The 26,539-nt window shown below is 39.3% G+C and overlaps 1 protein-coding gene across 3 annotated transcripts in view; it reads right to left on the bottom strand.

Annotated features, from left to right (window-relative positions):
* IPCEF1 (interaction protein for cytohesin exchange factors 1) overlaps positions 1-24,845 on the bottom strand; it is a 153,195-nt gene extending 128,350 nt beyond the window's left edge. For 2 of the 3 annotated variants that reach the window (XM_045524709.2, XM_074368129.1), the window contains exon 1: positions 24,692-24,844. The gene's annotated coding sequence lies outside the window, so the exon portion shown is untranslated. Of the gene's footprint in view, positions 1-24,691 lie in introns of all 3 variants that reach the window. The other variant, XM_045524711.2, reaches the window with a different exon arrangement.
* Between the last annotated feature and the right edge of the window lie 1,694 nt (positions 24,846-26,539).

The raw sequence follows: 26,539 nt of genomic DNA, 5'->3' as shown, positions 1-26,539 counted from the left end.
TAAAATAGGTAAACAAGAAGGACCTACTGTATAGCACAGAGAACTATATTCAATATCTTGTAATAACCTAAAATGGAAAAGAGTCTGAAAAAGAATATATATATATATATATATACACATATATGTATAACTGAATCACTTTGCTGTACACCTAAAACTAACACAACACTGTAAATCAATGACACTTCAATTTTTTTTAAATGGTCAAATGACCAGAATAGATACCTCACAAAAGATCTACAGATGGCCAATAAGCACCCAAAATAGTGCTCAAAAAGTGCAACAAAACCACAAAGAGATACTCCTACAATGGCAAACATTAAAAAGAAATTGGTATAATGCAGAACACCCAGAACTCTCAGACTTTACTGCTGGGAGTGCAAAAAGCTACAACCATTTTTTTTTAATGTTTGGCAGTTTCTTATGAAGTTAAACATAACCTACCCGATGACCACCAGTTTCACTCCTTGGTATTTACTCAAGAGAAAGGAAAACATATACCCATTTTCAAGACTTGCACATGAATACTCACAGTGACTTATTTATAATAGCATCAAACCAGAAATAACCCAAATGCCCAAAAACAGAGAAAAGAGGTAAACTAATGGTGCTGTATCCTTGTGATAGAATAAGCAGCAGTAAACAGAAATGAACTATTACTGATTCCATACAATAGCAAAACTTAATCTCACACACATTATGCTGAATGAGAGAAGCCAGATTCCTAAGAGAATGTGCCATGTGATGCCACTGATAAGAGGTCCTGGAACAAACAGACCTCATCTATGGAGAAAGAAATCGGAACAATGGTTGCCTCTGGGGAGAGGAGAGGGTGGTGAGATTGACCGTAATGGGGCCGGAGGGAAATGTTCCGTATCTTGGTAACAGTGTGGCTTACATGAAAATATGCATCTGCTCAAAGTCACAGAACTGTAACACTTACAAGCTGTACATCTCCCTACTTGAAGACTACACTTCAATAAAATAAGTTAAAGCACAGAAGGTAATTAAACAATATTATTTTAATGAAATGAAAATTAAACCTGAAAACAAATTAAGGAATAAAACAGGGCAAGTTCGTTTCACTCTTTACCTCGAGGAGTCCAAGCCCCACACTGTGGGTGAGATGGAAGCTACAAATCTGTCTTCATTTCCACCTGACTAGAATCACAGCGTGCTTCTAGTTTTCAAGACACATGTTTTTCATATGACGAGCTTCTGACATCAGTAGTTACCTCTCCCTCCCCCTCACCCATGTAGCCCATAAATTAAAGCCAATCTCATCATCTAGAACCTACAAAAATATGGGGCTCAACAGACCTACCAGCTGTGTTAGTAGAACTACCTGTTTCTGTCTCCAACAGGATGACTTCCAGGGAGACTGTCCAAGGTAAGTCTGAATATATATGAGTTTTGCCTTACAGACTAACTTTAGAAACTAACAGGATAAGCTATGATTCTACAGTAATTTTTCCTAGGTAAGTTGTTAAGTGATATTCCCTAGATTCAAGGACGTAACTGAATTTCTATCATACGATTCTTAGTACTCTGGTTGTAATTAAATGTACTGACTTTAACTTGAGGTATACGAAAACTTTCCTCAATCCTTTCTCTTCTCTCCCCCATCAACAAACGTGAACTATTGACAAAACTTTCAGTCTCTTCATTTGGTTTTACTTATCTGGACTCATAAGCCATGCCTGGTAAATTTCAGACCTATAATTTGTGGCTTCCTGATTCCAAGATTTCTCCAGAGTCGTTCTCCTGTGACTGTTTTTCCAGTTAAATATTTACACACATACACGGGGTCCACAGGCAGTTCATATTTGACATGATTTAACAGCATCAACATCTGTTTCTCATCATAACGTGACTGGAAAATGTGCCTACTAAACATTTTTTAAATATATTTGTCCAAGCCATTGTTTCTACTCTCATCCTGAGACATTTCTGTGTAAAGAAAACAAAAGATAAGATGGCCCCTCTCAGGCCCTGTTCTTTCCTAATTCCCTTCCTCTGGCCTCAGCAGCCTCTCTTGCTATCAATCATTACTTTCCAAGCCTAACCAAAGCATGTATGTCTTTTTTTTAGTCAGTATGTGAGAAGCACAAAATTAAGTTGAAATATGAAGGGAAAAGTATCTTATTTAAATTTAAAAGCTCCTCTCCCAGAGAAACAACTGACTTCAGTGTGGTCCTCCAAGGTTAGCAAGACTTCATCTAAGGAAAAAGTCCGTGAAGAAAGAAAGAAAGAGAGAGAGAGAGGAAGAAAGAAAAGAAAGAAAAGAAAGAAAGAAAAGAAAGAAAAGAAAGGAAAGAAAGGAAGAAAGGAAGAAAGGAAGAAAGAAAGAAAGAAAGAAAGAAAGAAAGAAAGAAAGAAAGAAAGAAAGAAAGAAAGAAAGAAAGAAAGGAAAGAAAGGAAGGAAGGAAGGAAGGAAGGAAGGAAGGAAGGAAGGAAGGAAGGAAGGAAGGAAGGAAGGAGGAAAGAAAGAAAGAAAGGAAGAAAGGAAGAAAGAGATTGAAGGAGGGAGGGAGGGAGAAAGGAAGGAAGGGAGGAAGAAAGGGAGAAGAAAGAAACAAAATTCTTGGCTTTCAAGAGGCAAATATTCCTAGGTGCCCAAAATTTCAAATCACAACACAAACACCTGTTCTAATTTTTTCCCAGTTTGTTTAACAAAGTCAATCATATTTTAAGTTCATATGCTTCTCCAGAAATATAAAGCAGTTAGATCATGAGAGGATTCTCTTCAGAACACTAGTTTAGAATAAATCAATCTTGCTTGATTTTCATTCTGTGGTTGTGGGTTTTAATTCAGAAATCTGTTTTCTCCATTTCTGGTCAAGATGGCCGAGTAGTAGGACCACCAGCTTGCCTCTCCTTGCAACTACAACAAAACCACAACTGACTTCTAAACAAGCATTGGAAAAAAAAAAAAAAAAAGACTAGAACCTAGCAAAAAAGATCTTCTGCAACTGGAAACATAAAGAGGGAACCACAGCGGGACGGTAGGAGGGATGTGCTTGCAATATAATCAGGCCCCATACCCTCCAAGTGAGTGACTCACAAGCTGAAGAATAATTAAGTCACAGAGGCCCTCCCACATGAGCAAGAGTTCTGAGCCCCACGTCAGGCTTCCCAGCTCAGGGTTCTGGCATTGAGTAGAGGAGAAGACCTCAGGACATCTGGTTTTGAAGGCCACAGGGGCTTAACTCCAGGAGCTCCACAGGACAGGGGGAAACAGAGACTTCATTCTCTTCAGAAGTGCACACAGAATCTCACATGTGCCAGGTCCAAGGGCAGAAGCAGTGATTTCATAGGAACCTCAGCCAGATCTGCCTGCTGGTTTTAGAGGGTCGCCTGGGAGGTAGGGGACAGCTGCGGCTCACCCAGTGGACATAAAAACTGGTGGCAGACATTCCAGGAGTGTTCATCTACATGAGCTTTCCTGGAAACTAACATCTTGATTGGCTCATTAGCACGAAGACCTAGCCCCACCCAACAGCCTGTAGGTTTAAGGGTTGGGAAGCTTCAGACCAAAAAACATATTGGGTGGGAACACAGCCCCATCCATCAGCAGACTTCCTGAGCCACAAATGTCTCTAGACATGGCCCTACTGATCAGAGGTCCAGGACCGATCTTCACCCAGCAGTGGGCAGGCACTAGCTCCTCCTCACAGGAAACCTGCATAAGCCTCTAGTTGAGACTCACCTACCAGGGGAAAGATACCAGAAATAAAGAAGCAATCCTAAAGCCTGTGAAAGGAATCCACAAACACAGGCCAGACTCTACACTGGGACCAGCTGGACCCTGGCCCTTGGGTGACAAGAGAGGAGTATACTGCTGAGATACATAGGATGTCTCCCACAGAGGGCCACCTCTCCAAGGTCAAGAAATGTAACTAACCTACCTAAAAATACAAATAGAAAGATAGACAATATGAGGCATCAGAGGAATACCTTCCAGACCAAGGCACAAGATAAAATCCCAGAAGAAGAAATAAGTGATGAGGAGATAGGCAATTTAATCAAGAAAAAGTTTAAAGTAATGATAGTGAAGATGTCCAGAGAACCCAAGAGGAGTATAGATGCAGAGTTGGAAAATATAAAGAATATCCAAACAGTGTTGAAGAACAAAATCACTGAAATGAATAACACACTAGAAGGAACCAAGAATAGACTAAACGTGGCAGAAGAATGGATCAGTGAGCTAGAAGACAGATTAGTGGAAATCACTACTGCAGAACAGAAAACAGAAGAAAAGAATGAAAAGAAATGAGGATAGTGTAAGAGAACTCTGGGGCAACATGAAGTGCACTAATATTCACGTTATAGGGGTCCCAGAAAGAGAAGAGAGAGAGAAAGGACCTGAGAAAATTTTTGAAGAGATAATAACCGAAAACTTCCCCAACTTGGGAAAGGAAATAGTCACCCAAGTTCAGAAAGCACAGAGTTCCACACAGGATAAACCCAAATAGGAACACACTAAGGCACATAGTAATTAAACTGACAAAAGTTAAGGATAAGGAAATATTAAATATTAAAATTAGCAAGGGAAAAGCAGCAAATAACATACAAGGGAACTCCCATAGGGTTATCAGCTGATTTTTCCGAAGAAACTCTACAGGCCAGAAGGGAGTGGCATGATATATTTAAAGCGATGAAAGGGAAAAACTTACAACCAAGAATACTCTATCCAGCAAGGCTCTCATTCAGATTTGATGGAGAAATCAGAAATCTTCACAGATAAACAAAAGCTAAAAGAATTCAGCATCACCAAACCAGCTTTACAACAAATTTTAAAGGAACTTCTTTAGTCCTCAAACCATAAGAAAAGAGAACAAAAAGAAGAAAGAGAAAAAAAGGACCTACAAAAGATTGCTTTGGCAATTTGGGGTCTTTTATGGTTCCATATAAATTTTGGAATTCTTTGTTCTAGTTCTGTGAAAAATGTTGTTATTTTGACAGGGGTTGCATTGGATCTGTAGATTGCTTTGTATAGTATGGCCATTTTGATAATATTGATTCTTCCAACCCAAGAGCACAAAATATCTCTCCATTTCTTTGTTTCATCTTCAATTTCCTTCATCAATGTTTTACAGTTTTCAGAGTATAGGTAACCTCCTTGGTTAAGTTTATTTCTAGGTATTTTCTTGTTTTTGATGCAATGGAAATGTTTATGAGAGTTATAAAATTCTGGTTTTTGAAGGGGGGAAAAAGTGAACGAATGGCCACAAATGGCAAAATATCCTTCTTTTTTGTTGGTGAGTTGTATTCCATTACATATATATGCTACATCTTCTATATTCATTCATCTCTTCATGTGCCCTTAGGATGCTTCCAGCAATTATAAATAATGTTGCTGCTAATAGCAGAGTTTATGTATCTTTTTGAAGTAATGTTTCTAGTTTACTCAGATATATGCCCAAGAGTGGAATTGTTGAGCCATATGGTGGTTCTACTTTTAGGTTGTTGAGAAACCTTCATACTGTTTTCCATAGTGGTTGCACCAATTTACATTCTCACCAACAGTGTACAAGGGTTCCCTTTTCTCTACATCCTTGTCAACTTTTGTTATTTGTTTGTTTTTTTTTTCTTTTGATGATGGCCATTCTGACAGGTGTGAGATGATCTCTCATTGTGATTTTGATTTGCATTTCCCTGATATTAGTGATGTTGAGCAACTTTTCATGTTCCTGTTGGCCATGTGCATTTCCTCTTTTGGAAAAAATGTCTGTTCAGTTCTTCTGCCCATATTTTAAATGGGTTGGTTGGTGGTTTGTTTGTTTTTTAATTGAAGTACAGTTGACTTAAAAGGTATTAGTTTCTGGTGTACAGCATAGATGGATTTGGAGGGCATTAAGCTAAGTGAAGTAAGTCAGACAGAGAAAGACAAATACTATGAGAAACACTTACATGTGGGATCTAAAAAAATACAACAAACTAGTGAATATAACAGAAAACAAACAGACTCATGTATGTAGAGAAGGAACTAGTGGTTACCAGTGGGGAGAGGGAACGGGGAGGGGCAAGATGAAGACAGAGGATTAAGAGGTACAAACTATCAGGTATAAAATAAGCTACAAGGATGTATTGTATAACATGGGGAATGTAGCCAATATTTTATAATAACTATAAATGGAGCATAACTTTAAAAATTTGTGACTCACTATATCACATACCTGTAACATATAATAATGTACATCAACTAAACTTCAATTTACAAAAACATATTATAAAATAAATACATAAATAAATTTTAAAAAGAAATACATTTTCTCATTTTATTGATATGTTGTCATAAGCAATAACAAAGCAAAATTTTAAAAATGAAAACAAAAACAAAAACTCCTGAGTGAATCATAAATCCTAGAAGCAGACCATAGTTTGTATGTATTCAAGAAGCAAAAATAAAAGGAATGATTGTTTTCAACAATTTTGTGACTTATTTTTTTAATTTGTGTCTCATTTAAGACCTTGATTTTTCCTTTTCTTTTCCCTGATTTATCTTTTGGCCATGGTACAACTCATTTCACTCTGGAAAGAAAGTGATTGGATAAAGAAAAGGTGAGACTAAAATGAATATAATTGACTTTGACAGCCCCAAGGAAAAGATTTATTTTCAAGTAGCCTGGAAAACTTGGCTCTAATAAAGCTTTTCATGCATCTGAGAGTTTAAATAATCCCTTATATTCTTAATTCCTGTCATACTAGTTAAAAAGTGTAACATACTATTTTTAGATATTCAGTGTTATTAAATAATATGAAAGGTTGCTCAAATCCAGCAATCACACTACATACTCAGAGAAGCGCCTCCTAGGATACTATATACTTCCTCAAACTAACAAATATATATAAATATTTATATAATATAATATATATTAATAAAATAATATATGTAAACAATATATATGTAAGTGTTAGCTTTAGTTTGCTGTTCTGACACTTCAAATATTTATGCTAGTTTTAAAAGAAGCTAAGTAATTACGATATGTGGATAAATAAAACCTACAGATGATCCAAATTTTTTTTATCCATGAACTTTCATTACATAGTAGATAAACATTTCAGGAAAAAAAAGATACTATGTACATTAATTTTTTCTTAACTTTAAGAGAATTAAAATGTAATGAGCATCAAAAAGGCTCAAGGAACTTTATAAAACCTTCCAGAAGGGGAGGAGGGAATATTTCCCAACTCTTTTTATGAAGACAGCAGCACCCTGGTACCAAAACCTGAAATAGACATCATAAGAAAAGAAAATTGTAGACCGGTCTCCCTCATGAACAAAGGTGTAAAAATTCTTAACAAAATATTGGCAAATTGAATCCAGCCATATATAGAAAGGATATTACATATGACTATGGGAAGTTTATCCCAGTCTTAACATTTGAAAAGCAATCAATATAATCACTATATTAACAGAATAAAGGGAGAAAACCACATGATCATCTCAACAGATGTAGAAAGTGTGTGCGCCAAAACCTACAGCTCATCATGGAAAGCTCAGGGACAAGATGAGGGTGCATCCGCTCTTACCACTTCTATCCAGCATTGTACTCGAGGACCTAGCCAGTGCAATGGGACAAGAATAAAAATTAAAAAGAAGTCCTACAGAATGGAAAGGAAGAAGAAAAAACCCTCATTTGCAGATGACATGATCATTTTAAAAGAAAATCCTGTGGAATCTAAAACAAACAAACAAACAAACAAAAACTTTTAGAACTAATAAGCCAGTTATCAAAGGGTGGGATACAAGATAGAAAATATAGGTTTTACATCTATATTCTAACAACAAACATCTGGAAATTGAAATAAGTTATAAAATAATATCATTTATAATAGCATCAAAAATACAAAATAGGGATAAATCTAACAAAAGATGTGAAAGACCTATACAATAAAATGTACATTGCTGAGAGAATTAAAGACCTAAAGAAATGGAAAGATACACATTTTCCATGAGTCAGGAGACTGAATACTGTTAAAATGTTAATTCTCTCCAAATTGGCTTATCAGTTCAATTCACTCCCAATCAAAATTCCAGCAGAATTTTTTAAATTGACAAACTGATTGTAATATTTTTATTAAAGGAGGTAGAATAGACAAAACAATTTTAAAACAAAAGCAACAGCAGATTCCAGACTCATCATAAAGCTAAGGTAATCAAGATAGTACAGTTTGACATGAAGACAGGCAGATAGATCACTCGAGAAACATGGAGAGTCCAAAAATAAATGCATACATGTATGGTCAGTTGATTTTTGACAAAACAGTAGAAGCTCAACTCAGTAGAGAAAAGATACTCTTTTCAACAAATAGTGATGGAACAATTGGGTATCTATGTATAAACAAACAAACAAACAAAAAACTTCCTTGATCTATATTTTTCTCTGTGTACTAAATTAACTCAAAACAGATTATAGACCCAAATGTAAAACCTGAAACTACAAAACTTCTTGAAGAAAACATAGGAGACTTTATCAAAATTAAGAATTTCTATTCCTTGAAAGACACTTTTAAGAGAATGAAATGACAAACTATACTCTGGGAATCAATTTTATGTGTGTGTATGTATGTGTATGTGTATATATACATACATATATATATATATGCCTATACCCAGAACATCTAGACATCTCATAATACTCAATGAGAAAACAAATAACCTGATAAAAAAAATGGGTAAGGGATATGAACAGAAACTTCACAAAAGAAGACAAATGTCAAATAAGCATTTGAAAAGATGTTCAGCACAATTAGTCATTAGGGAAATGAAATTTAAAAGCACAATGTTACTCCTACGTACCTATTAGAATGACTAAAGTTAAAAATATTGATCATACCAAGACTTGATGTAGATATGGAGCAAAGGGAACCCTCATACATTACTGGTGGGACTATAAAATGGTTCAATTACTTTGGAAAACAGCTTGGTAGTTTCTTAAAAAGTTAAACATACACTACAACCCAGCCATTCTACTTCTGAATATTCATCCAAAAGAAATTAAAGAACATATATGTTCAAAGATTTGTACAAAAATGTATATAGAAGATTTATTTAAAATAGCCTAAAACTGGAAAGAACCTAAATAGAATTATAGAAATAGAATTATACAGTACTGTTTGATATTTTGTTCCCTGTAATCATCACTGTTTCAGCATTTAAACATTATGAAATTTTTTTCCTAAATTTGTCCTAATGCAGATGGTTGTTTGTTTTGCTCTGTTGGGAGCAATGTGAGGAATCAAGTTTTATATATTTTATATGTAAAGATACCTAATAACATCTTTCTTATTTCCAATTTATACAGCTGAGGTTGTTAGAGGAAAAAAATGAAAATTTCCAGTTTTAGATATTGCCAAAAATGTCCAAATCTTGTCCATCAAGTCATCTTCCCCATTATTCACTATCTACTTTTATAAGTTGGGAATTTGCCATAATAACAAAGCTTATTTTTTTTTAATGAATGCTTAAATACATTGAAATTTAGTACTGTGTCTTAGTCAACTGACTAGCCATGTGGAAAACACCTTTAAAAAGCTACCTTCATCAAAATAAATTTCAGGTGAATACAAAATTTGAATATATAAAATAAAATAATAAAACTATTAGAAGTAAGTATAGGAGAATTTACTTCTTTTTAGAGATTAGCAACTTTTCTAAGCAATATACAAAACCCAAATTCCAAAAAGATTAGTGAATGTGATGGCATAAAAACGTTTTTTTCTGCACAGAAAAAAATATCATACAAAGTTAAAAGACCAATGATCAACTGGGAAAAATACTTCAACATGTTATGACAATGAGCTCATTATCTTAATATTAGAAAGGCCTCTTACAAATCGGTTATAAAAGACCATTAAGCCAATGGAAAAATTGACAAAGAACTTAGAGGCAGCTCATGGAAAACAAACACAAATGGTTTATAACATATGAAAAGACAGCCGACCTCAATTATAAACAATTGAAAAGTAAAATGTCAATGTTATACGACTTTTCATTTACTGGAAGGCAAATCTTAAAATATATGTCATTAAGAAATATTTAAGTGAAAAATCAAGATGTATAACAATCTATATAGTATGCCTCTACCTGTGTAAAAATAATTATATATGTATATACATGTATATTGATATATACACAAATTTGCATGCATGCTTAAATACACATAGAACGTTCTAGAAGAACATTGTATAAACTGGTTACAGGGGTTTCTCCTATGATGGGAACCTGAAAGTCCTGAGTGAGGAGTAACCATAACTTTCCATCCTGTGTTCTTTTCATAATGTTTAAATTTTTAAATGTATGTCAGCATTACCTTTTCAATGAAAAATAGCTAGTTGATTTTAAAAAACTAAATTATTGTGTTCAACAAATATTTCTTTGTGTCAATCATGATTTGAAGTAGTAGGAATATAGGTGGTGGAAAACCAACATAAATCTCTATCCTCAGCTCTAACATGCTCCTCGGGGGAGAAAAAATAAAAGTCTCTAATGAATTCTGTTCAGTCTAGTCATTTCTCCTACAATTTCATAAATGTTTTCTTTGGATATGTGCCCCTTTTTTAATGTAAGTGAATATACTGAGTCTTACATAAAATAGTAACTGTAGAAATGCATTCTTTGGAACTGCCACAATTGTCATAATCATAATTTGGATAGGACTTGTCAGGTTAGAAGAAGCAAGAAGAGATTCGTGGTTCAGCCTCCATGTGTACTCGTACCATTGAAGAATTTCATTCTTCTTGCAACAAAATATTTCCAATCTCTAACTTCATTTTAATGGTTTCTCTATTGAGAGTTAAGAAGCCCCTTGCTCCCTTACTACTTAATTCATTACTTTAGAATCCAAACCTAAATTATGTCCTGAGGAACATTACTGTATATATAAAATAGACAAACAACAAGAATCTACGGTATAACACAGAGAACTATATTCAGTTTCTCATAATGAGCTATAATGTAAAAGAATCTGAAAAATATACATATATGTATGTGTATATATAACTGAATCGCTTTACTGTACACATAAAACTAACATTGTAAATTGACTATACTCTAATAAAAATAAGAATTAATTTTTTTAAAATACCAAAGACTTTTACCATCATCCACATCCACAGAATTCCCATCAGTGACCTAAATTCTCATTTCCACTGCATCTCTATGTCTTTTTCTCTGGATGTAGAACAACAGTGCCAACAAAATGTAAAATTACAGTTGTTAAGGCTTTGTTTCACTTATAAAAACTTTATATTTTGGTTAAAGGATGGAGTAAGCTAAAGGACAGTATTTCTAAAGTATATAATAAATGAGCACTAGCCTTGCTCAGTGCTCTGTCATAAAGGATTCCTTGGCCAAAATATTGGGAAAAGCTGCTAATTAAGTTTCCCCATAATTAAACACTTTCCCCATATTGGAAATTAACAATACCTGTTAGCATCTTGGCCCCTGATAAAAATCCTTCAGTAAAAAAATTTTCTTAACTTTGAGCCTTTCTTTCTCCCTTCTCTGTGTTGTTTAAGAAATTTCCTGACATCAGAGGAAATTATAATCTGAGCTCAAACCAGGACGAGTCTCAGTTTTGAATCTTTGCTGTCCTCTCAGCAAACTCAAGGATCTCCTAGCTCCGCTTTGAAATCCATGCTGTCAAATTTCTTATTAGCTCACAGCTAACCAGAAGCTTCCACCTGTAAGACTTCCATCTGTAAAGCACAACATACCTCTGTCACAAAGAGCACATTCCTGGTCCCCTGGCAAGAAGAAAGTGAAAAGACTTAGTACGTGTGGGCTTAGAACAACCGAAATTCAATATTACCTGCCAGATTACTTCCTCGTAAGGTCACAGCAATGGCCAATAACAACAAAAGCAACGTCCATTTTTTTAAGCAGGGGACAAAAGAGATCTCATTCAAACCACTCCCCCAACACAAAACGTTATGGGAAACAACCTTCCTGGTAACAGAATACCAACAGGACTTTTAAAATCACAGCCTCTCATTCAACAATACTCTGCACAAGAAAGTTTTATTTGGATGAAATTTTAAACCCAATCCAAGAATTTTCTCTTACAGGGCCCTCACAAGTAGGTCCGGCCATGGAGCCAGGCCTCCCTAAGTTCTGATTAGCTCTTGACGTTTGTCACTAGACCCTACTTCCAAGATTTCCAGGCGCAAAATAGTCTTGCCGAGTCCTGAAGTTCAACAGAGCATTTCTCCAATCTACTAGCTAAAGGTAAACCTTATTAAAGGAATCCTTTGTTTCCATTTTTCAAAGGTGACATTCCCATCAAGAAAACCCTGCTACAATTGCATTAATTCACGTGCAGGACAAATGCAACTGAAAAATCAAGGGTTGTGATATTTTCATACTTTTATGCCCTATGAGACACTTGACCTATTGATAACTTTTTATGTGGCAGATGCACCTTCTGGTGAAAGGCTGTGAGAGACAAGAACTGATCTGAGCTTCTAAGCTTAATACATCAAGAAGCTAAAGCTGGTCATTTTGTGTGTGTATTTAAAAACTTTTCTGATTAAAAAATAATCTTAAAAACTTTGAAGAGTTTCTCTACTTCGGCAAATGTAACTGGAGACTCGAGTATTTTGTCTCCAATTCTGCTGAATCCCCACGTCTTCTACACCAACTGGGCACCAGGGCCCTCCCCCCACACCTACCTTATGCAGATTTCTAAATCACCAGAGAAACCACCAGGCAGCAGAAAGCCAGCACATGTGGGCGGTCTCCAAGACCAAGAGAAGCTGTTACCTGATGAGAGGGGCTTGAGAGACAAAGGGAGACTGTCTAGGGGCTCTGTGTAAAATAAGCACATTATAGGGTCAGAAAAAGTTATCAATAAAGATATGTGATCAAGGTCACATATCAGGAGGAGCCTTACAACATCTCGATGCTCAGCTGATCTTGAAGCAGGTCTGGTGGGGACCCTGGAGGGGATCGTGGTCGGGGGGACTTGAAAGAAACTTGGTCCAATGGAAAAGCCAGGATTAGCGCCTGCCCTTTGGAAATGCACGCCTGTCTCTTACCCAAAGCCCCCAAAGCTAGATCAGTTTCATTTCCTGGTGGTCTTCAGGGTGTTACTGAAACTAAAGTCATGGACTGGGCCCTCAAACAAGGCAGTTCATTGAGATGTTTCCTCAGTCACAGACCCCCACAACCTCGACAGAGCCTGGTGTTAGGAAAGAGGAAGAATGAAATGCAGAAAACCACCACCATCTTCACCCACAAAGGAAAATACTTCCTTATACTGAAAGACGGTTTATATGAAAGAAGCTGCAAAATCTTCAAAAATAAGTGATGCAGTGCTTGTTGTTGATCAGTTCACATTTAGAGGGTTTAGGTCAGGTATTTATCAGCTAGTTGTGAGCCAGGTGATTTGACAATCCACATCAGCTCTGGGTCGGAAGGATCTGACTGGCTAATTCACAGACGGGTGTTAGTAACGCATAACAACTGAAAGACCTTTCCCTCCAAGAATGTGTTCATTTTAACCCAGACTTGAGAGTGAAAAGAGTCTAGGAGTCAGGAAATCTAGGCAGTGAACTGAGCATTACCTGTAACAAGCTGCACACATTTAGGAAATCACAAAATCTCTTTGGACCTCAGCTCCCTCTCTATAAAGTGGTAAGTGGAGAGTAAATGAAGTCTACAGTCCTCTTAGCTAAAATAGGTTTGGTGTCTGATCCTACAGAGTAGGCACTAACATCAGGCATCCAAGAGAGGGGAGTAGAGGCCTCCCAGCCCAGCCAAGGACAAGGCTAAGCATACACGCCCAATGCGGTGATCTAGCCTGGGACACATGGAGGAGCAGAAGATGATTAGTCTTTCAAACTTTTATCTAGGTGATAAATCAGCAGAGACAACTTACTGATAAAGGTCAGGTGATGGAGTGCTCCTCAGCTTAGTCGTTTACTAGTACTACAGCCTCGGACAAGCCACTTCACCATTCCGAGCCTGTTTCCTCAATGGACACATCCCTATCTGCCCCACACACAGAAGCACAAAGTCAATATAAGAAAAGGTGCACATATGCACCCGGGAGATTATAAAGTACTCATAGCTCAGAGGTTCCACGTGAAAGGGCATTTAGGATTTAGAAGGAGGTCTCCTTCTCAAAAATCTAAAACAAAAGCAAAAACAAATGAAAGGCTAGAAAAAAACTTTTGAGAAAATAGCTTCCTACTTGCCCACTCCTAAAATATAGACACTGAAATACAAATACATGAAACTCCTCTAGGCTCTCCAAGAGAACAGACAGGAGACTTTCACTGGAAATGTCTGCATAATAAAATGATTGCTAAACCCAAAGTCTTTGTCATACTTACTCAAGGCCCCAGACCACACAAGACGTTCAAGCAAGCAAAAGAATCAGAGAATCTCTGCTTTACACCAGGAGACAAGACACATGCTGAGACAGCAGGCAGAGGATAGGGCTCAGCAGAGGGACTAGTCCAATGTGCGCAAGTAATCCCGAAGAAGAGGTACAGAAATGTGGGGGGAGAGGGAGGGATAGAGAAAAGAGATTTGGCCACAGCTCAGATTCCCTGGTGGCTGTTGATTGGGGTGAACAGGTTGGGGAAAAGAAGAAAGCTTTTCTTACCTGAATGAGCAGGTCATCTAGGAAGAGAAGTATTAAACAACAAAGCGACCTTGACCCCAGAACAAGTAGACTCCATCAATGCACAGTGTCATTGAATAAAGCAATATTAACCCCTAAATGAGGGTGGAGACCTTAATGATTTTTTTAAACTTTACCCAACCAAGTTCATTTGTTTTGGTCAATTCTCCATGAACCCTCAAGAGAGTATGAGGAGCTCATCCACCATCCAGGGAATATTGGACAGTAATTGAATTTTTTAAATATGTGATATGAGTACAATGTCAGTGTATATGAGGGGAAAATCCTGCTAGCAAGAGGAAACTGAGTAGGGAACCAGAGTCAGATGGAGACTGGAAAGATGGGGGATTCAAATCACATTGTGGAATAATCGTTGAAGAGAATTGAGGTCAGGGAACTTCCCTAGAGAGAACTCCAGTAACAAGACAGAGAACCAAGAAATAAATCAAATAAGAAGCTATGGTTGAAAGGCTTAAGAAAAAGTCTGAGAGCGAGATGGAGTGTATGTCATTAAGGTAGACAGGGTTTATCTGAGTCTTGAAGACTACAGAAGGGATAATTCAGGGATGTGATCAGCACAGAAAGAGGTGCTGAATCCACAGAAATGAGGCTGAGAGTTGAGAAAGGCCCTAGATTTGAGCAGAGAGCACTGTGAATAGAGTGTAATGAATGAAAGCAGGCAGGAAATTTGCCAGGCTAAGTCAGTTCAGAAGGTTTTATATAATGTGTGAATTCCCCAGCCTCTCTGCTTTTCCTTCTCCTACTTGCTACATGCCTGTCTGTTTTTCCTTTGTGTCCACCAGAAAGTTCAATGCACAAGGAAGATGACACTAATTGTTTAAATCTATGAAATGTTTAGTGAAGAAATGATACAAGCACAAATGTTGAAATGTACCTTTACAGACAGTGTGGATTCGTTCATGCTTTATCTGATTCTCATGGTCATAACTCATTAAGAATTGGTTATATTAAGCCTTAAAAATTTATAATAGCTCTATGGCTTTATCTAAAAAGATAAATGTGATGTATAAGCCTAGGACTGCTGTCCACGCTTTAGCTACTATCCAATTGGATTGATAATTTCTCAAAACGACTTCACCTATTTGTTGAGCCTTGTGCCATATGCTTCCAGGGATACAAAAGGGAAATAAGTGAAATAAGGAGAAAAGAAGAAATTTCCTTTTCTTCCAATTAAATTAGTGGGAAGAACATGTTAAAGGATTTGACATGATGCTTTGGCCACAATACTCAAGAAAGTGCCATTTTGTTAGGAAAAATACAAATGTATGAAAACCCATCCTTAACATCAAACTTTCTCCAAAGCATTCCATGTCCTTACCAAACTCTTTCCTCCTCAAGTCTTCTCCTTCCCCTCTTTTCTTCATGTCTCCGGAGGAGAAGTATCAATGCCATCAATGTATCAACCCTCTGCCTGCCCATTTTCCCCTGCTACATTTGACCCAATTATGTCTCGCTGCCTTTAATATACTCACATTGGCTTGGGGTGCGTTTTAATAACTTTATTGTCCTTTTACATTTGATTTTGTGCTTTTCTTCTGTCTGTATTTCTAGTAAATCACCATCACAAGTGACACAGCCCATTTTTCAGTTTACAAAGCTATTAATATACATCATCTCATGAGAGACCCGAATAACTCTTTGAGGCAAGTAAAGATATGATGCTACCCATTGCAGAAATGGAGAAACTGAGATGTGAAATATTAATAACCCAACGTTCACCTACATAGCAACTGGCATAACAAAGCATGTGGCTTGAGATCCCAGACTCTTCCCATTATATAGCTGCCTAATATACAGCAGCATGGCTGCCATTTTGTCTTGGCTTCAGAGGGAAAGGTCTGTTTTGTATTTTCCCCCCTGAATCCATGGTCGTCTTTCTTCTTTCCATCCACTTGAAATTTAGCCTTCCTTCCACAGTCTGTTCAGCTTCTTCTCCATCATTAAACTCTTCAGGTTCATGCTCTCTCTAACTTTTATAAGTCCTTACTCTATACGGTTCATTATAACAATCATGTATCACTTTTGGTTTTTCATTTAATGTCTCATGAGTTGGTTTCATTGCTCCAGTAAATTAGGAAGATATTCTAGGGAATAACTCTTTAAAAATACTTTGTTTATATTTTCCATAATGCCTGATACAGAGAAAAATTTTAACAAATTTTTGCTGAATTGGGCTGAATCTCTCAGGGACCATAAGAGAATCTATGTTTAAGAAATCATTTTTCAATACCACTTACGGTCAAGTAACTGGAAAATTTGTATGAGTGATGATGCTGATAGGCTTAAAAACACTTAGAGATCAGGAAGGACCTTACTTTAGTCTTCAGAGCCACCAGGTATCAAAACGAAGTTGCAAAAAAAAACAAGTCAATTAAGGACAACCCTCTTTCCAAAAGACAGCCACCACCACTCGCACGCGCCTATTCAGATTCATGCTGGGGGCCTCCCTGTACTACATTTTGCTCTTCTGTTATTTTGTTTTCTTTTGCTTTATATGACTACTAGTTACTTTTTGGTTGACAACTTGTTAAACTTGTCAATTCTTTACAGTATTTGCAAATGCTGCATATCTGAATCTTTCTAGGGTCAGTTATCATGAAGAAAAAGCTCTCTTCACCTATTCATCATCACCCATTCAAAAAGTTTGGTTACTGCACCCCCAGATGGTAAATGATCATATATAAAATAGGTAATGTGTTAGGAACATGATTTTAATATGTCAGAGTACAGTTTTCTCTCATTTTTATCAAATACACACATATATAAAGAAAAAGGAGAAAGTATTGAAGTTTTGACACCAAAATGTTAACTATGATTATTTCAGTATGGTAGATCATGGCGGGGAAATGTATGTTTTATGTGCATTTTTGGCAATAAACATGCAAATATATGTACTAAAGAAAAAATTGTTTTTAAAAACTTAAACAGTAAATAGCAAGATCATTGATAGCATATATTTAGTATGAGGCCAAACGCAAAGTATTTGCCTAAAGAGTTTCTTTTTTTCCCCTCCCTTTATCTAATTTGATATTTACCAAGCTTTTCTTTTTCTCAAGAATTTTTTCTGGTCTTATAAAAAATAGAAAGCATGAATGGAGACTATTCAAACACATCCTCCCAAAATCCTGCCTTCTTAACTTCTAAGGTCCATTTCCTTCCTCTTTTCAATCTGAATCCTTAGAAGCAAATGCTCTATTTGCCCCAAGCCTCCTCAGCTGTGATCTGGAAATGTCTTTAGGAACGAGATTTTCCTCAATGTGCAGGCAAGTCTGTGACAGACGCTCTGAACATCATATTCTTCACCCAAACAAACTTCTGGCCCAAATGGGGTCAGTTCACATACACTCTCGGCCCAGGAATGAGCGGAAGGGGGACCAGCACGAAGCAGCCTCACCTAAGAACAAGAAATCACGTGACATTCTTTGTCCTCCACCTTCAAGGCAGCCATGTGTCACTGGCCTCTCAGGTGCAACAGTCAAGGTCGGACTCCGGAATCAAATGACCGGGCTTGGGACCCTGACTCTACCACTTACTGTGTGACCTTGAGCCAGGTTCTTAAACTCTCTGAGCCTGTTTCTTCATCAGGAGCAGGAGAGCTAGTTAAAAACAGCTCTTCCCAGAGTTATTCAATTAAGGAAATTAGACAATGAATATACAACCTTTAACCCTGGCAGACAGAACGTGGACAGCACACGTTAACCCTTAGTCATGACCGTAGTGCTGACGACACGTGACACACAGCTGCTGGGGATGTGAAAACAAATGCAGCCTATCTGAGAAACTACCATTAGAAACAAGGAGCAGCCCTCCTGAGCCCTGTTTTTTGACCATCACTCCAAGGCTGGCCTCAGTGGCACTCACTGCCCAGAAAGTCCCGTGCATCACTGAGGACACCTCACTGGCCAGGGACCTCCAACCATTCTGTCCACGGTAAGAAACACGAGGCTGTGGGGAGCAGGCAGTGTGGTGCTCGGTGTCTGAACTCAGTTCTGGACTGAGAGGAGAATCTTGTTCACTTGTTCCCACAGCAAAGCGCACAGGGGTAAGTATTTATTGCAAAGTGGAAATGACCGTAACCCGAGTCTAGGACTCTGCTGCTACCAGGAACACCAAATTGAAAAGCAAAGCGACTTTGGAAGAAATAGCCAAGACTTACTTGCTTACTTACTCTGCTTTGATGAATGCTCTGGGGTCCCTCTCCTCGTGCTGGCTTGTCAGCTCAGAATGGCTGGGAGGCGTCTGGTGTTCCTCTCAAGGCAACTGGTTTGTACATCACTGTGGAATGTTTGTGAGTGTTCACAAAATAAAACTAAAGAGGGCTCTAGTGCCTGCTTCAAACCTTGCTTGACAATGTCCTCTTAAGTCCCTGTTACCTATGCAAGACAGCTCCAGGTGATTAACCAAGCCGAAAATTCAAGTGCAGGGAAACTTGGTAGCTTGTGTTCCAGGGTGGAATCCAGCTCGAGCTGGAAAACCTTGGCCATATTTCACCAGGAGAGTTCAAGTTCAGTTCCTTCCCTTTGACGGAATGGCTGGATCTAACCAAGAAAAGGTGGTAATTCCCCCGATAACAAGAGAACTTAAAAGGTGATCTTGTCTGTTCTCTTGCAATAAGATATCCAGAAAACACAAAGTATCCGGTAAGCATTTGGTGAATGTTAAATATTCAAAAATGGGCATTCATCGTGTTATGTGATTAACATTCACACTCACGAGTGAGAGCAATTCTTTGCCTATCTCTCCAGAATCGTAAGAGAGGTTGGGATTTGTGATCCAAAGAGGAAAAAGCATATAAGGCTTTTAGCGTAATTCACTTCGGGCTTCTAAAAGGTGGCACGAACAAAGTTGTTATAACTGGCCTGCACTTTAAGTGAATTAATGAAATCTTCCTGTTGCAACCATTGGTTTGCTAACCTAGCAGAATCTTCAAACACGTTCAAGAAGCTAATGAGACCACAGGTGCTCATCTGACCATGACAACTAGTGCAAACTCCCCCCGAAATGCGTTGCGCTCTGAGCGCTCCAGACAGAACAATCATAAACCAGCAGCCTAAAAAGTATGGTTTTCATGTTCACAGCCATGGTCTCCGTTTTTGAAAAGAATTAGAGATTTTCTCCTTAAAACGTGACTTAGTATAAGTGCAGCCAAGTGTCTTCTGGGTGAGTCAGGACACCTTACACCCAATTGTATTTCGTAAGAGGGGATAATGTCAAATTGAGATTCCTGGGAAGAATTGTGTGTCAGTGCCATTTCTTTCCTTTCTTCTGAGAGATCTGTATTTTCCTGTCTTAGGTATCAATATATTAATGTGTCTACAAATGCTTAAATGTCCTACTCCTCTTTGATATTAGAGATTGGTGCACAAGATGCCTATGAAAGTATTTTCCTTCAGGATAGTCAGGGGAAAAAAAGAAGTTCTATCCTGTTCAAATTTGAAAGAATCTATCCAGTCACAAATTTCTATTGAGCATTTTGAAAAAAATTATATAAAATAAATAAGTCTACAGAAAATGGAATATAAATCAATTAAGGTCAATTAAGAGAGGAGCAAAAAGATATTTTTAGTTTTGAGCGGATTAAATGTATTAGCCTCCTACAATAATGTTTTCCTGCTAAAACAATGTTGTTCTGCTGGGATAATTATGCTAATAGGAATTAGGGTAATTTAAACTCAACTGAAAAGAGAAGTTAAGGGATTCTTATATTACAGAGAAACCCAAGATTACACTTGAAATCCTGGCTATTTATGCTGTTATTAAATTAGCTACTCAAGTACCAGACTAACTTTATGCCAAACGGATCAACAATTATAGATAAAACTACTAAAATAACCCAACATCCCATTAATTGGGGAGTTTCCATTTGCCATCTGCTTAGATTGGAGCCTTAGGTTTTATACTGGGACCAAAGTGCCACCACATTACGCCATTTTTCCAATTCAGAAGATTTGAACTTTTCTTTCACTATACAACTTGGGGAAGTAAATGTCCCCCCAAGCAGACACTAATGTTCTATATCTAGTAAGTGACCACATCGGTATAATAATCGGGAATCCTTCGCTGAGTGCCCTTTTATAGATTTCACAATAGCCTAATTTTCATTTTGTAAATGTGTCTCATTGTGTAGCGTCTTTTTCATTCCCATTCAATGATGAAGCGAATTACTGTTTGAGGCCCCATGCCACAGGTTGAAGTCAGAGAAATGAGTCATGCTGGATTTGATCCCTAGACATGCTTGCCAGCAACACAGATGAGTTTACCACCAGCACTTAAAGTGACTTTCAGTCTTTAGTCTCTGCATTTGTTTCCTAGGGCCACCGTAACAAAATACCACAAGCTGAGCGGCTTAAAGCAATAGAAATGTATTCTCTCAGAATTCTGGAGATCAGAAGTCTGAAATCAAGGTGTTGGCAGGGCCAGGCTCCCTCTGAAAACCTATAGCGGAGAATGCTTCCTTGCCTTTTCCTAGGCTTCTGGTGGGAGCTGGCAGTTCCTTGGTGTCCACTGGCTTGCAGCTTTGTCGCTCCAATCTCGTCTTCCTCATCACGTGGCTGTCTCCCCGCATGTCTCTGTATTCACAGGACCTTCTTCTTATAAGGACACCGGTCATACTGGATTAGGAGCCCCCTCACCACAACCTTCTGAAGTTAACCAATCACATCCACAACTACTCCATTTCCAAATACGGTCACATTCTGAATTTCTGGGGGTTAGGATTTCAGCCTGTCTTTTCTTGGGGGGAGGCACTGTTTAGCCCATAAGACCCCCTACTACCTTTAATTTAATCCCCTTCTGCCAGTAAAGCTTTTGTGTGCCAACTGAATCTCTCCATGGTAAGAAAATAAAATACGAGCAAAGACAGAACACCCCACTGGTTTATAATGTTTTTACTTTCTTCAGAGCATTACCAGTTAATTACATTTGGTCCACACAACCAAACAGACTGGTTAGGTATTTATATCTCAGCTTTTACGGATGAGAAAACTTAGGTGTAGAGAAGTTAAACACCTTGCTTGGTAGCACACCACGTTCATACACCACAGGAAGAACCCTCGGGCCTCCTAACGCTTCCATCCATACTTCTCCCACTAAGAAACAGAGCCTACTATAGAGACCATCACTCTGCAGGCACTGACCCTCAACATGGAAAATGGATATTTTCAAAGTAAATAGAATGTTACTATCAAAGGGAAGCAGGAGGCATCCTTGTGATGAGAGAACCATTATGTACCTTGACCAAGGCTGTGGACTATCTAAGGATGGCTCTGAAAACCATGGACCCCCATGGCTCTCCAGAAACCTTTTGTCCCTGCTGATTAAGAAGCGTTCCCTACACAACACCTCAGGGTACCTAACAAGTTGTTACAAGGACGGCCACATACGCGCAGTCATGTCAGGGTGCAGGTCGTTCCCTGAAAACAGAGAGAAATTCCTTTCCACTACCTCCTCAGTGAAGAAATAGAAAGGAATGCCACTTCCACTTAAGGAGATTTCTAAGTAGAAAGTGAATCTGCTCATCCTCACCCCTTGCCTCCCAGTTCTTGGCCTCAAATCCCCATCTTACCTAAGAAAATCTTTAATGCAAATGAAATCAATGTAGCATCATGTATGATGGTAGTGAGGCCACAGGCTCAGAGATGCACAAAGATGTGGGTTGGAATCCCATCTCCGCCCCTGCCCAGCAGGGTGGGTTTCGGGTAGGTTACCTCTCTGAGATTCACCTTGTGGAGATAACAGCAGTGCTATTTCCCTGGGTCGGTTTGAGATGTGATTGTTTTGAGAATTGTTCATGTAAAGATAAAAATGCTGATTACACTGCCCCGAACATAGCAAGTGTTCAACAACATCACTGGTTTGTATTCAGCGCTCCACACGTGAAATATTCAGTAACGCTGTGGCCCGTCTATCCCAGAGTCTTCCGTGCTGCTGTTTCTAGTTCAATTCATATTCCTCACTGGGTTTCCTGGTTTTTACAACTGGGCATAAGTTTTGTTGTCTGTTTGATTAATTCGTTCACCTCCAACCTAAATTTCAGATTTCAGTGAAGATGTGGTCATTTTTAATTTGGATTTTTTAAGAGTTTGTCTGCACTCTGGTAATTTTGGGGTGAGTTTAAACTGGCTAACTTTTCACCTTTCCATTACTTCTGTTTGAACACTTGTGTCAGTTTAGGAGACCTGCCTTTTGTTCACATTTGTTCATCTTTTTTTAACAAATCCACCAATTATCTCTCCTTTTTGATCATTTCTAAGACTGGGTGTTTGGGTGATTCCTTCCAATACTGATAAGCCGAAATACTTGATTTTGGTTAAGTCTCTGATAAAGGACTCCCCCACTGTGACAGGACAGCACTGTGAGGTGGGATGGCCAAGATCCTAACCAGAAGTACTTCTTGACCTTCACCATCACTTCCACCACCTCCATCACCACCACCTCCAACTCTACATCACCACCTCCAACACCACTTCCACCACCACCTCCACCATCACCCCCACCCCCACCTCCAACTCTACATCACCACCTCCATCACCACCACCTCCAACTCTACATCACCACCTCCAACACCCCCTCCATCACCACCTCCATCACCATCTCCACCTTCACCACCACATTGCCACCCTTAGGGCTTATCACCTCCTTCCTACACACCCTTACCTCTCTTCAAACCTTCATATTCTCCATTGACCCTATTAAACCTGCTTGCAAACCATCAGCCTGTGCCTGGGATCCCAGCTCACCCTGCCTGTCCTCCACGCTGGATGGAAAGCAGAAGTGAGCTGTTTAAGGATACACCAGTCAAAAGGAAAGTCTCAGGCAATAGTCATGAAGTAATTTCTTATCTCTTATTGCCACAGCCAGCTACCGCAGGAAAGAACTTCCTATTTCCATTCTCAGATGATGCATTTTTGCTTAGTGCAAATTGCCTGAAATAGTTCACACATGGACCCTCTCCAGCACAGACACTTGATACCCAAAGAGAGAAAAGGAGGGAAACTCCTGTCTACAAAATAGATAAACAACAAGGTCCGACTATAGAGCACAGGGAGCTGTATTCAATAGCTTGTAATAACCTATAATGAAAAAGAACATATATATGACTGAATCACTATGCTGTACACCAGAAACCAACACGACATTATGAATCAACTATAATTCAGTAAAAATTAATTAATTAATCAAAGAATGAGTACATCAACAAATACACAAGCTGAAGTTCTTTTCCTACTCACCTGCACGATGGGAGCAGAAAGCAAGCTGTGTTCTTTCTGTTTCTGTTTTCTATGTAAAATTTGAATTAGCTGTCGAGAAAACAGACTCTGCGTATGACTGTACAACGCCTAGGATGGCACAAAGAACACGCAGGCTCCCACAGACTAATAAATCCCACGACTATAGTCAAAGATGCCCTGGTGGGTTATCAGAGTCTCCTACAGTTAAGATGATTTCACACATACACAAGCAAAGAAAACCAAATGCTCCAGATGGCCTCGATGAAAATCTCTAAACCAGCATCACCTAAGTTCTCATTTTCCTGCAGAGATATTTTGTCCAGCTGGTGACTTTTCTCTCAAAGTAAAATCCCCTCCAGCCGCCTGCATACAAAGGGGGATTCTCCACACAGACATGCATACACACAAAAAAAAAACACTCTCTCAAGAGAGGGTGACCACAGAGTGTTTCCCCAAAGGAGCTCCTCAGGACCCAAACAAAATGCTGAATCGTGTTTTTCTAAGTCAAATCCACGGTCTGCAGTCCCAGCAGCGACCGGGGCAACATCCATTTAAGAAACAGAAGAAGGCAGAGTGCGTCCACAGCTCCCTCCTGCAAAGCTTTAGCAGAGTTCAAGGGCACCTTTAGTGCTGGACTCCACAGCGGCAAGTTCATAAAGAGCTGAGCAAACATCAGATCCCAAGAGTCACATCTTAGCCGCAACTGACTATTCAAAAGCCAGCGCTGGGCTAGCGACTCCTTTACCATCCTGAGATGCTACGCAGTGACTTCTCACACATCAGCCAAGGAGTGATTTTACTTACATGCAATAAAAAGAGAGTAAGTCCAGACACTGGCTCTTTATCCCTGAATTCAGAAAACTCATAATCCTCGGAGGCAAAGGATGAGGATTCCACTGTCAGCAGCCGCAGCTCTGCAGGCTCCACCCCCACAGGACGACCATTAGAGGCTGACCAGAGAACAAGGCTCTTTCGAAAGAAGAGGAAGTGTTGTCTCTACTTCCCCAATTTCGTTGTTCTTCCCTCTTATTATTTATGAGCCCTTCCTTGATTCCAAAATCCAGGACACAAAGCAGGCACGGCCCATCTGTCTGACTCCATCCATTACTAAACACAACTCGGTGTATCCATTTCCAGGGCACGTGCGTGAAACATGACACGGTGTTGCTCTCCTGTTTTGGAGGCAAAGATGTTGATTTGCAGGTGTGGAGGGTGAGGCTGTTTGCAGAGCTGTGCATGGTGTGTCTAAGCTGAAATGCTGCTTTTTTATCATCAACCTTTTTTAGGCTCAATGCTCTTTCAAATTTCCCTTCTTTCTTGTCTCCTAATAGTTCATATCACTCCTAAATAGAGGGCATGGATAAGTCCATAAAAAGTATTTCAGGATGAAAATAAGTCAGTCTTAGCCTGCCCTTCTTTTGCTGCACACCTAATAAATTCTCTAGCTTCAAAATTTATCCTTCACGCACTAGAAAAGGAAGATGACAGGCAAAAGGTTGGAGAGATTTGAAATCGTCACCAGTAAGTTCCCGCCAGCCCACTTCCCCTTATTAGTACCAGCATCTTGTGTCCTTATGCCTTCTTGTATTAAACTCTACTTTCAAAGAAAAGGAATCCAATCATTAGAAATAATTTCCTGACCGTGCAGGTTCCCAAAATGTGGTTGCTAGACCATTGGCACGTCTATCGCTGCAAAACAGATTATCCCAGCACTTAGGGCTGAAAACAACATACACCTGTTACCTCTTGGTATCTGGGGGTCAGAATCTGGGTCCAGCTTAGCTGGGTTCTCCAGCTAAGATCTCCCACAAGGTTACAGCCAAGGTGCCAACGGGGACTATAACCACCTCAGGGCCCGGCTGGAAGAGGAAACTCCTCCAAGCTCACCCACATAGTTGTTGGTAAGATTCAGTTTCTCAACGGCCATGGGACTGGGGGTGTCAGTTCAAGATGAGCTGTTGCCCTGAAGCCACGCTCTGTGTCACATCCGTTGGGTTCTCCTCTCGGGTCAAATCAGCCAGAGTGAAAGATAGCGGGAGGGAGGAGCCCAGCTCCTGGTGAAGCTCCTGGGTGGCGTCTTTAGGCCTGATCACAGGGAATTACCAAGGCTCCCCTCTCAGGCCTCACAGGGACTGGGTGACAGGAGGGCACTGCCGCATCTGAGGGGAGTCGAGTCAAGGCCCCAGGCCCCTGGTCTTGCTCCTTTAGGTATTTACATTCCCAGCCTCAGCACCTTCACTCCCAGGTCTCTATCTGAGACCCTGGGTCAGGGTCCTCTCCTGGTACCTCTACTGAGGCCTCCTTATGAAAGGAGGTGGGGAACCCCCCACCACTCAGTCAGGACTTTTCTATTTCTGGGCCCCCCTCCCACACACATACACACACTTCAGGGGCTCCCCCAAACTGCGGGAGTCTTTTATTTGGGGTTCCCTCAACAGAGAGATGATGACCACATCGGTGCTGCCCCTCCTCAATGCCCCACTCCCTGGGGAAAACGGAGCCTCCCTGGCCCAGCTCCGATGGCCTCCTACAGAAGGGGCATGTGAACAAGACAGGAGTCACGCTCCTTTGCAACCTGGTCTCACAAGTGACGTGGTGCCACTTTCGCCACTTTCTGTTTGTAAGAAGCCAATTGCTTGGTCCAGTCTATGC

Source organism: Camelus bactrianus, chromosome 8 (assembly GCF_048773025.1).
Source record: "Camelus bactrianus isolate YW-2024 breed Bactrian camel chromosome 8, ASM4877302v1, whole genome shotgun sequence".
Classification (NCBI taxonomy): domain Eukaryota; kingdom Metazoa; phylum Chordata; class Mammalia; order Artiodactyla; family Camelidae; genus Camelus; species Camelus bactrianus.
The sequence above is the reverse complement of the archived record's forward strand: the minus strand, read 5'-3'. Positions and strand labels throughout refer to the sequence as shown.